This window comes from Pteropus medius, unplaced genomic scaffold (assembly GCF_902729225.1).
Source record: "Pteropus medius unplaced genomic scaffold, Ma_sr-lr_union100, whole genome shotgun sequence".
In the NCBI taxonomy this organism is placed as follows: domain Eukaryota; kingdom Metazoa; phylum Chordata; class Mammalia; order Chiroptera; family Pteropodidae; genus Pteropus; species Pteropus medius.
The window spans coordinates 1,102,537-1,113,867 of record NW_024345601.1 but is presented as its reverse complement, the minus strand read 5'-3'; the positions used below and the strand labels follow the sequence as shown (position 1 = coordinate 1,113,867).

The 11,331-nt window shown below is 37.3% G+C and overlaps 1 pseudogene; it reads left to right on the top strand.

Annotated features, from left to right (window-relative positions):
* Nucleotides 1-10,200: 10,200 nt before the first annotated feature.
* On the top strand, nt 10,201-10,316 carry LOC120612021 (uncharacterized; annotated as a pseudogene).
* Nucleotides 10,317-11,331: the final 1,015 nt, after the last annotated feature.

The window sequence follows — 11,331 nt, the reverse complement described above, 5'->3', positions numbered from 1 at the left end:
CTTTCTTCTTCTCCTCCTCCTCCTCCTCCTTCTTATTTGTCCCTTTAACATTTCTTATAATACCGGCTTGGTGGTGATGAACTCTTTTAGCTTTTTATTGTCTGGGAAGCTCTTTATCTGTCTTTTGGTTCTAAATGATAGCTTTGCTGGGTAGGGTAATTTTGGTTGCAGGTCCTTCCTTTTCATCACTTTGAATATTTCATGCCAATCTCTTCTGTCCTGCAAAGTTTCTGTTGAGAAATCAACTGAGAGTCTTATGGGAGCTCCCTTGTAGGTGACTAACTGCTTTTCTCTTCTTGCTTCTAAGATTCTCTCTTCGCATTTAAACTTTGCCATTTTAATTATGTGTCATATTGTGGGCCTCTTTGGGTTCATCTTGTTTAAGACTTTTTGTACTTCCTGGGCTTGTATGTCTGTTTCTTTCACCAAATTTCTTCAAATAAGTTTTCAATTCCTTACTCTTTCTCTTCTTCTGATACTCCTATGATGTAAATGTTGGTATACTTGATGTCATCCCAGAGACCCCTTAAACTACTCTTATATTTTGGATATTTTTTCTGTTCTGAGTGGATGTTTTCTGTTACCTTATCTTCCAAATTGCTAATTCAAAACTGTGCTTCAACAAATCTAGTGTTGATTTCTTCTAATGTATTCTTCATTTAAGTTATTGTATTCTTCATTTCTGACTGGTTCTCTTTTATGTTTTCTATCTCCACTTTTATGTTTTCTATCACTTTGTTAAAGTTCTCACTGAGATCTTTGAGCATCCTTATAATAAGTGTTTTGAACTCTGCATCTGGTAGATTGCTTATCTTCATTTTGTTTAGTTCTTTTTCTGGAGCTTTCTTTTGTTCTTTCATGTGGTACGTTTCCTTATCTCTGCATATTGGCTGCCTCCCTGTGTTTGTTTCTATGTGTTAGGTAGGGATGTTATGTCTCCCAGTCTTGGTACAGTGGCCGTATGTAGTAGGTGTGCTGTGGGTCCCAGTGGTGCCATCTCCTATGTCACCTGAGACAGGTGCTCTGGGTTGTGTGGGTTGTATGTACCCTCCTGTTGTAGTTGAACCTTGGTTGGTGTTTGCATGTCAGTGGGAGGGATTGACTCTCAGGATGATTTGTTATGAGGCCTGGCCATGACTACAGAGAAGGAGCTATTGTGCAGGGACTTACCCAATGGAGTAGGATTCACTTTAGCAGGGTCCACTCAGTCTTCCTTTTGGGTATGTCATTTGTAAAGGTGGTTGGGTGGTGCTATGGTGTGGTCTAAAGGTGGCCACCATATGTATTGGTTTTGGGGCTTCTTGAGAGGGCCTCTGTTGCAGGCCAAGATCAGCCCCACTGCCTGTGCCCTGCCTGGGGCCTCTTGGTATGAGCTACAAAGTACATGCAGATGTTTGCCACTGTGCTGGACTTGATGGTGCCTGGGAGAGGCAAAGCTGAAAATTGAGGCTGGCTACTGCTAGCACCAGGCTTGTGCTGCTTAGCAAGAGGTATGGGGCATGCTGAGGCCAGATACTCTTGATCGGGGTTTGCGAACCTTTGAAAGATTTTAGAAAATTCCACAGCCTGAGCCAAGACAAGTCATTTGTATGGAAAAGCCATGGGAAATGGCTTGAGTGGGCCTAAAAGCTTGGTTGGGTAGGGTCTCAGAGAATCACCAAGGTGGGTGATTAGATATGGCAGTATTAGATATGGCACCCACCTGCATCTCTGCATGCTGTGTCGGGGAATGGCTCAACAACAACAAAAACAATTTTCCTCTGCAAGGAAAGCCCCTACAGCCCTTTCCCTGAAATCAGATCCTCCCTTCATATCCCTAGCACCTTTTGAGCTGCCGCCCCAAGGCTGGAGTTCAGAGTGATTGAGCCTGTCAGTAAGTCTGGGTTGGGGACCTTTAAAAGGAAAGCCTGGAAATCCAGATGCCCTCCCTCTTATTCAGCCAAAATTTCCACTGGTTCTCACAGCCAGGAGTTATGGGAACTTCTCTTCAGGGCACTGGAACCCTGGGCTAGAGAGCCTAGTGTGAGGCTGGGACCCCTCTTTCCTCAGAGGGAGGAATTCTATAGCTGAGATTGTCCTCCCAATTTTTAATCACTACATGTGAGTGTACAGCCCACACTGCTTCTCCTACCAGTCTTCACATGGCTTCTTCTGTATATCCTTAGTCATAGAACTTCTGTTTAGCAAGAGTTCAGGAGATTGTCAATGATGGTCGTTCTGTAGTTGTAACTTTTATATGTAGCCATGAGAGGAGGCTAGTACAACATTTATGTTCACTAACTTGACTGGAAGCTGTGGCTGCTTTTTAACGGCACAATTTTTACCATCTTCAGTTTTCATTTTTTCAATCTTTTTTTCTTGTTTTGCTTCTGTTTCATATATCAGTTTTTCTTTGGCCAATCGTTTCACCATTCTAGTTTTGATCTTAATCTGCCTCACATGAGGATTGGCCATGGTCCCTCTGGTGTTGGGGAAAGGAGGGTCAGAGAGCCAGGGTAGCTGAGCAGGGAGAGAATGTGGAGCTCTCTTATAATAGTTTTATTTCTGTAAAATCAGTAGTAAATTTCTCACTTTAATCTCTAATTTTAAAAATTTGAGTCTTATCTTTTATTTTTCTTAGTCAATCTAAACAAAGGTTTGAGAATTTTTTAAACTCTTTTTGAAGAACTTTTAGGTAGCTGATTTTTGCTATTCCTTTTTATTCTCTATTTTATTTATCTACACTCTCATCTTTATTATTTCCTTCTTTCTGGTAGTTTTGGGTTTAGTTTACTCTCTTTTTGCCAGTTCCTTAAGATGTAAAATTAGGTTATTGGTTTGAGGTCGTTCTTCTTTTTTAATTAATGTGTTTATAGTCTAAATTTCCTTATTATTGCTTTGGCTGCATCTCATAAGTTTTGATATGTTGTGTTTTTTCTTTCACTTATCTGAAGGTATCTTCTAATTTCCCTTTGCTATTTTTTTTTAACTCATTGGTTGTTTTACATATTATGAACATTTTCTGCTACTGATTTCTAGTTGCATTTCATTTGGATTAGAAAAGATACAAAAGATTGATATGTGATTTCGGTCTTTTACAATTAAGACTTGTTTTTGTGGCATAACGTGGTCTATTCTGGAGTATGTTCCATTTTAGAAAAATATATTTTGCTGGTTTTGTGTGGATTATCTGTATATATCTGTTAGTTCTATTTACTTTGTAGTGTTTTTCAAGTTTGTTATTTCTTTATTAATATTTTGCCTATTCTTTCTATTATTGAAAGTGGAGTCTATGATTTTTTGAAATATTTAGCAATTATGGTTTTTATTTCCAAAATCTGTAATTAGTAATTTTTTCATAGCATTTTTTTCTTCTTTTAAGCTTACAGTATCTTCTACTAGAATTCTGAGAATATTTTTAAAATGTGTGTGCATGCCCCTGCATGTGCATGCCTGCTCAAGTGCATATATATCTTCTGTTATATTTGTTTGTTTATTTATTTATTATTAATACTCTTCCCTCAGGTATTACTCCCTTTCTTCGCTTTGCACTCATTGCCTCTCTTTGCTTGCCTGGCTTTCCTTTAATGTGTCTGGGATCTTCATATTATGCTCATCTTTGTATTTAAGGGTCCCTATTCCCTTGCCTGCCAATATCGTATCTGTTTATCATTGCTTGCCTCCAAGGCTGGGTTGTGTGTTTTGAGCAGGAGGTGGGGAAGAGCATGATGTGTTACTAAGCTGCCTTGTTTATTCCTTGGTCTTCTGTGTTTGGAGAGCTCCCAGTTCTCCCATGCCCTAGCTCTGCATTCTAGCATCCATGCTTATTGTTCTCATCTCTAGGTTGACATCCCTATATCTGCTCTAATAATAAGAATTGAGGGAGAAGAAAAGTAACTAACCCAGCTTCCTCTACTATTGTTCCACAACTACTTCCTCATCATTGTTCTCAGTTCTCTCTGTGTCATCCATCTCTGAACTTGAAAGTTGTATCAGAAGTGTACACTCTCTTCTATCTCGATCCAATCTACTTGTTAGAATGGAAATCACTTTTAATCTTCATTTGCTCTCTTTACACTTTAGAAGAGGGGCCTGCAAACTACTGCTTGTGAATTAATGTCCATCTCTTCTTTTGTAAGTAAGGTTTTATTGTAATGTATCCATGCTTATTTGTTTATGAACTGCTTTCATTCTACAATAACAGAGTCAAGTAGTTGCTACACAGACTGTATGGCTTCCAAAGCCTAAAATAGTTACTATTTGTCTCTTTACAGAGAGTGTTTGCTGATCCCTGCTTCAGGAAGCTTGTAATTAGTAGATTTATATCTAAAATTCAATAAAGGCCACATATGTAGTAAAAATTACTTTTTCCAGGAAGAGGGAAGATTTTCATACTGCAAAACATTTGCAGATTTTAATACATGCTCCTTGTTTGCCATGCTTTGTTTAATGGACAACAAATATGGAGACAGCTGCATATGTTGGTAAGGGAGGTAGGTACTGTAGGTATATCATAACATGAGGAAGCATATTCCTTAACCATTGGAGCACATGTAACTTAGCTGGAGAAGGAAGATCCTTATTATTTAGAAAATAATACCTAGCAGCATTTAAACAAGAGCTTTTGAATATGCTGTCATCTAAATATACCATGAGGATTCCCAGTAGGCATCTGATAGTCTAATAATTCAGAGAATTTGTACACTGAAAAATGTTAGTCTTCATTTTATTCTCAAAGTATGTTAAAGAATTATCTTTAGATATTGTGTACCAGGACTAATAGGCATCTTTTATTTACTTCATTTTAAAAATACATTTCAAATGTCTTTGCTCAAGTAAAAAAACCATTATTTTTAGGGTGATAAATAGATAACCTTTGCAAACTCAAACCATACGTTTCCCTTCCTTTTTCTTTTTTTAACACTTCACTATGAGACTTTTATTTATTTTTTTTTAATTCTCCGACTCATACATTCCTACCTTAAATGTTAGAGAAATAAAAGCAATATTTTCATGATTAGGCAAAGGATACATATTAACACCTAAGATTAAAAATAACCATTATTTTTATTACAAAAACTATTTTTCACTTGAGATTACAAATACAGTCACATTCATTTGAAATATATAGAACGTTATATTATAATCCTAGTCAGAGTACGGCATAATAATACCATATGACATTATGGTATTATTGATAGTATGGCATAATAATACCATATAATAATATTGTATTATTATATGAAGTCTACAAATTTCCCAATAGGAATACTTAATTTCCTTTAATGTGACTAAGAAATTTCTGAATTTCTCTGTGCCCCTCCCAAAAATAAGGAAATAAATATAAGGTATATGGTAAAATAAAATACAGTGGTTCATTAAACCGACATTAATGATTCTAATGGAAATATTCTTTTGAATTTAAAAAATCTATATATAAATACCTATTGTAAATATTTTAAAATTTTTTATATTTTTTTCCAACTGTAGTTGACATACAATATTATATTAATTTCAGGTGTACAACACAGTGAGTAGACATTTGTATAACTTATGAAGTGTTCACCCCAAGAAATTTAATATCCATCTGACACCATACATAGTTATTACAATACTACTGACTATGTTTTCCCTGCTAAACTCTACCTCCTCATGACTAATTACCAATTTGTAATTACCAATTTGTAACTCTTAATCCTCTCTTCCCTGCACCTGTCCCTCACCCCTAATCTAACAACTATCAAAACTCTCTGTGTCTATGAGCTTCTTTCTGTTATTTGTTTGTTTATCTTACTCTCTAGATTCTATATATAACATTTGCCTTTGTCTGACTTACTCCACTCAGCACAATACCCTTTAGGTCCATTCATGTTGTTAGAAATGGCAAGATTTAATTCTTTTTATGGCTGAGTAATATTCCATTGTGTGCATATACACATAAATATATTATATATAACATATATAATATTATACACACACACACACACACACATACACACACACGCACACATACCACCTCTTCTTTACCCATTCAGCTATTGATGGACACCCAAGATACCTTCAAATCTTGGCTACTGTAAATAATGTTACAATGAACATAAGTATTGTTTTGTATTTCTTCAGATTAATACCCAGAAGTGGGATAACTAGGTACTTCTTTGTTGCTTGTTATAGCCTTTGTTTTAAAGTATATTGTATCAGGTATAAATATTTCTACTCCAGCTTTTTTGTTTGTTTCCATTGTCATGAAACATCTTTTTCATTCTTTTACTTTCAGTCTGTGTGTGTCTTTTGAACTGAAGTGAGTATCCTGTAGGCAGCATATGTAAGGGTCTTGTTTTCTTATCCATTCAGTCACCTTATGCTTTGATTAGAGCATTTAATCCATTTACATTTAGAGTAATTGTTGCTGGATATGTAGTTATTGTCATTTTATTATTCATATTTTTGATATATATTTGTTCTTTCTTTTTAAAGAAGTCCCTCCAACATTTCCTGTAATACTGGCTTGGTGGTGATGAACTCCTTTAGCTTTTTCATGTCTGGGAAGCTCTTTATTTGTTCTTCAATTCTAAATGATAGCTTTGCTACATAGAGTAATCTTGGTCATAGTTCCTTGCTTTTCATCACTTTGAATATTTCATGTCAATCCTTTCTTGCCTGCAAAGTTTCTGTTGAGAAATCAGCTAACGGTCTTATGGGAGCTCCCTTGTAGATAACTAATTGCTTTTCTTTTGTTTATTTTAAGATTTTCTCTTGGTTTTTAATCTTTGGCATTTTAATGATGATGTGTCTTGATGTGGACCTCTTTGAGTTCATCTGGTTTGGGACTCTTTGCGCTTCCTGGGCTTTATGTCTATTTCTTTCACCAGGTTAGGAAAGTTTTCTGTAATTATTTCATGAAATAGGTTTTCAATTCCTTGCTCTCTCTCTTCTCTTTCTGGTACCTCTATGCTAATGTTTTTATGCTTCATGTTGTCTCATAGGTTCTTTAAACTATCCTCATTTTTATGGATTTTTTTTTTCTTTTTGCTGTTCTGACTAGGTGTTTTCTGTTACCTTATCTTCTAAATTGCTGATTCGATCCTCTGCTTCATCTAATCTATTGTTAATTCCTTCTAAGGTATTCTTCATTTTGGTTATTATATTCTTCATTTCTGACTGGTAATTTTTATTTTCCATCTCTATTTTTGTGTTTTTTATCATTTTGTTAAAATTGTTACTGAGTTCATAACTCTTTCTCTAAATTCATTGAGCATCCTTATAACTAGTGTTTTGAACTCTGCATCTGGTAGATTGTTTGTTTCCATTTTATTTGTACTTTTTCTGAAGCTTTCTTCTGTTCTTTCATGTAGGACATGTTTCTTCATCTTCTCATTTTGGCTGCCTACTTGTGTTTGTTTCTATGTACTAGGTAGGGCTGTTATGTCTCTCAGTCTTGGTACAGCGGCCTTATGTAGTAGGGGTGCTGTAGGTCCTAGTGGTGCTCTCTCCCTTGTCACCTGAGACAGATGTTCTGGGAGTGTTTATTGTATGGGTTGTATGTGCCCTCTTGTTGTAATTGAGCCTTGGTTGCTGTTTGCTAGTCAATAGGAGGGATTGCCTCTTGAGCTAATTGGTTGTGATTACTGGCTGTGACCTGAGGAAGAACAGTTACACAAGGGCTGACCCTACAGAGCAGGATTCACTTTAGCGGGGTTCTGGTGCTGCCATTATGCCCTTTGGGTGTGTCACCCTCAGATATGACCCTGGGTGGTGCTCTGGCTCAGATCAAAGCTGGCCACCAGGCATGCAGGCCAGGGCCTCCTGGGAGGGGCCTTGCCACAGACAAAGTTCAACTGCAGCCTGTGCCCTGCCTGGGGCCACCTGGCATAAGCCACCAAGTGATTTGTAGATGGCTGCCACCCACGCTGGGCTCAGATGTGCCTCAAGAGGCCAAGCCTCAATACAAGGCCAGCTGCCACTAGTACTGGGCTTGAAGCTGCTCAGCAGGAGTTGCGGGGCACATCAAGGCCGGATGCTCCTTGTTTAGGTTTTGAGAACCTTTGATAGATTTTATGAAAGTTCTCAGCATGAGCCAAGACAGGCCATTTGAATGGAAAAGCCACTGGAAGCAGCTTGGGTGAACCTACAAGTTGAGAGGGGCAGGATCTCAGGGAATCACCAGGACTGGATGACCTGTGTGAGCTACTTTGATGGAGACTCAGATATGATACCTGCTAGAGTCTGCAAGCGGGGTGAGGGAGGGCTCAACCAAAGAACAATGCTCTGTGCCAGTACTTCTGCCCAGGAGAAAGCTGCCATTCTAGCCCTTGTTCTGAACCCAGACAACTCGGTTCCTCTCCATATGTCCTTGGCACCTTTTAGGCTGCTGCTTTAGTGCTAGATCTCAAAGCAAGTGAGTCTATCACCAAGTAAGCCCATGCATGAGCCCCTTAAAAGGAACGTCTGTGACTCCCTCAGCCCTCCATCTCGCTCATCCATAATCTCTACACCGATTTTCACAGTCAGAAGTTGTGGGGACTTCTCTTCCCAGCACTGAAACCCTGGAGGGAGAAGCCTGGTGTGGGGCCAGGTCCCCTTGCTCTTCCAGGGGGACTTCTGCAGCTGAGATATTTCTCCTTATTCTGCCACACACAGGTGTGAGACCAACCTGTTTTGCATCTCCACCCCTTCTACCAGTCTTGAGGCAGCCTATTCTGTGTGTTCCTAGTGTAGGACTTCTGTTCAGCTAGACTTCAGGCAATTCCCAATGATGACTATTCTGTATTTAGTTGTAATTTTGATGTGGATGTGAGAGGAGGCAAGGACGGCATTTATACACTCCACCATCTTGATCGGAACTTACTTTCCTTTTTCTATTTGGCTTGATACTTTCCTTTTTCTATTTGGCTTGAAAATTGATGTCTATCCTTCTAAGCCTATAAGGTATGAAGGCCAGACAGCCCAAATAGAAGTAACTGGCCATTAGAGCTAACTGAGCTCTGGTGCCATAAGTAGATATTGGTAGTTTTGTTGAAAGCAGTAGTGGATTTTAATTGACTTGGCTTGGATAGGAAATAGCTGCATAACTAAGTTGCTGAATCTGGGTTTTTTTCCTCTAATATAAAAATGTTAATGGCCATTTTAATGTTTTCTTAGAGTGACTTCTCTTGGAAAATGTCTTTGAATATGCCACAGAGCAGTGTCAACTAATATAAAATGTCCTAGAAATCTTTCAATTTATGAATTTAAAGGCACACCTGAGGATTACAAGATTTTTTTTCGTCTACTCCTAATAGTTTAATGTTTGATTTAGCAGAGAGGAAGCAAGATGGATAATCCTGATGAACTTCTAATCTTTTTCCTGTCTTACTGACTTCAGATATTTAGGTAAAGCATTTGCAGGATTTGTATTTCTTTGTGGTGATATTTTATAGTTAAATTCAAAAGATGAAGAGGAAGAATTGTTCTTAGATGGGTATACATACGTTATCATTTGCAAATGGGATTATTTTTTTAATATTAAGCTCTTTATAGCTCAACTGTTTTTCATTTTAATGAACTACCTATAAAGGTGCAAGGGCTTCTTGACACTGTGTTTTCTCTCTGTTGACACCACTGACCTGAGAACTGAAGAATATGGATCAGCAGAATGTAGGTTCAAGTTAAGGATCCACTTAATTTCCCTTTCTAACCTTAAGTTTTGTTTGTTTGTTAAATGTATAAATGGGAATGATAATAGGGGTACTTTTCTTATAGGGTTATTGTGAAGATTTTCTTGTAATGATATAAGGTGACAGACATATAATTAGCACTTAATTGTATATTCATCTTAATATAAACATAACTATTTATTTCTATCTATAGAATCATTTGAATAAAAACAACTTTTAAGATTCATGTAATGTTTATATATTTCAATAATGAACGATTCTTATTTGTAGACATTATCAACTGTATGGCTCTAATGATGCTAAAGTATTCTTTTCTTTTTGATTTTAAGAAATTAGAGTATTTTGCATTGTTTTCTCTATTTTTTAAATATATGCATGTCTGTCTCTCTTCATCTCTCTCTCTCTCTCTCCCTCCCTCTCTCCCTCCATCTCTCTCTGTATGAGCTTATTTATTTAGTGCATAAAATTCAGAGGAAGACATGGTGCCATAGTGTAGCGGTTAGCATGTTTGCTTTACACACAGAAGGTCCTGGGTTCGCATCCCAGTGGAGCCACACGGTCCATGGTCTATGGCCATGCCACCCTGAACAAGCCCGATGTCTGATCTCAGAACCTAAGCAGGGTTGGGCCTGGTTAGTACTTGGATGGGAGACCACCTAGGAAGACCAGGTGCTGTAGGCATAAATAAAAAAAAATTCATAGGAAATATCCCTACAGTATATAGAGATATTTATATTTAGGCATATTTACATGTTTAAAGGCTGTAGTAGTCCCATTGTAGTTACTCACCAGCAGCTTCAGCATGAACTCAAAGACTGTAGAAAGAGTTACTCTTTTTTGTGATTCTAAGATACATCTCCAGAGCATTTCTGGGATAATGGACTTAAAATAAAAATTTAGAATGCTAGGTTTTAAGTGTGAATTTTTCTTCAGCACTACTGTTCTCTCCTCACAACCTCCTGTTTCACTGAGTTCCAGAGAATACACAGTTTGGTATGCTCAGTTTGGACTCCAGTGATTGACAAGGAAGGATAATGTAAGTTTGAAAATATCCATTATACCAATATGCCTCCATTCTCCTTTATTGCAGCTGCAGTTATAGGCACTGAAACCATACCATACTTTTCTCACCTCTATTCTTATAATACTCTTTTTTTCCATACTTAGATGGCAAATAAATTAATACCTTGGGTTTATGAAGTTGGTTTAGCAAGTAAACTAGACCCAGTAAAATCTGTGGGTGCATCACCTATTTGCATGATGGCATCCAACAGCTTCTGTAACTATCAACCACAGAAAAGATGCAGGTAATATGAAGGTGCAATTCAGAAAGAAGAAAATAGAAATGACCAAGTAAATCAACAATAAAAAATCTTTCTGCCTGTTGATTTGGTAATCATTAGAATATGTGTATAACAAACAATGTCAACATAGTCCAAGGAAATGGGCATCTCTCACACTCTGCTGTGGGGTATAAATTCACATAACTTTTTGGAGAGCAATTTGGCAACAGGTATCAAAACCTTAGAAGAAGTTCTGGGCGTAAACCTTCTACTTGAAATTTGGTCTATGAAAATAATCTGCAGGAAGATGTAGCTATAAGGATGTTCACCATAGTTCTGTTTAAAGTAGAAAAGAAACCCCTCAAATAAATGATATGTCTAATAATAGGAAAGTGCAACAATGTAATTTATTA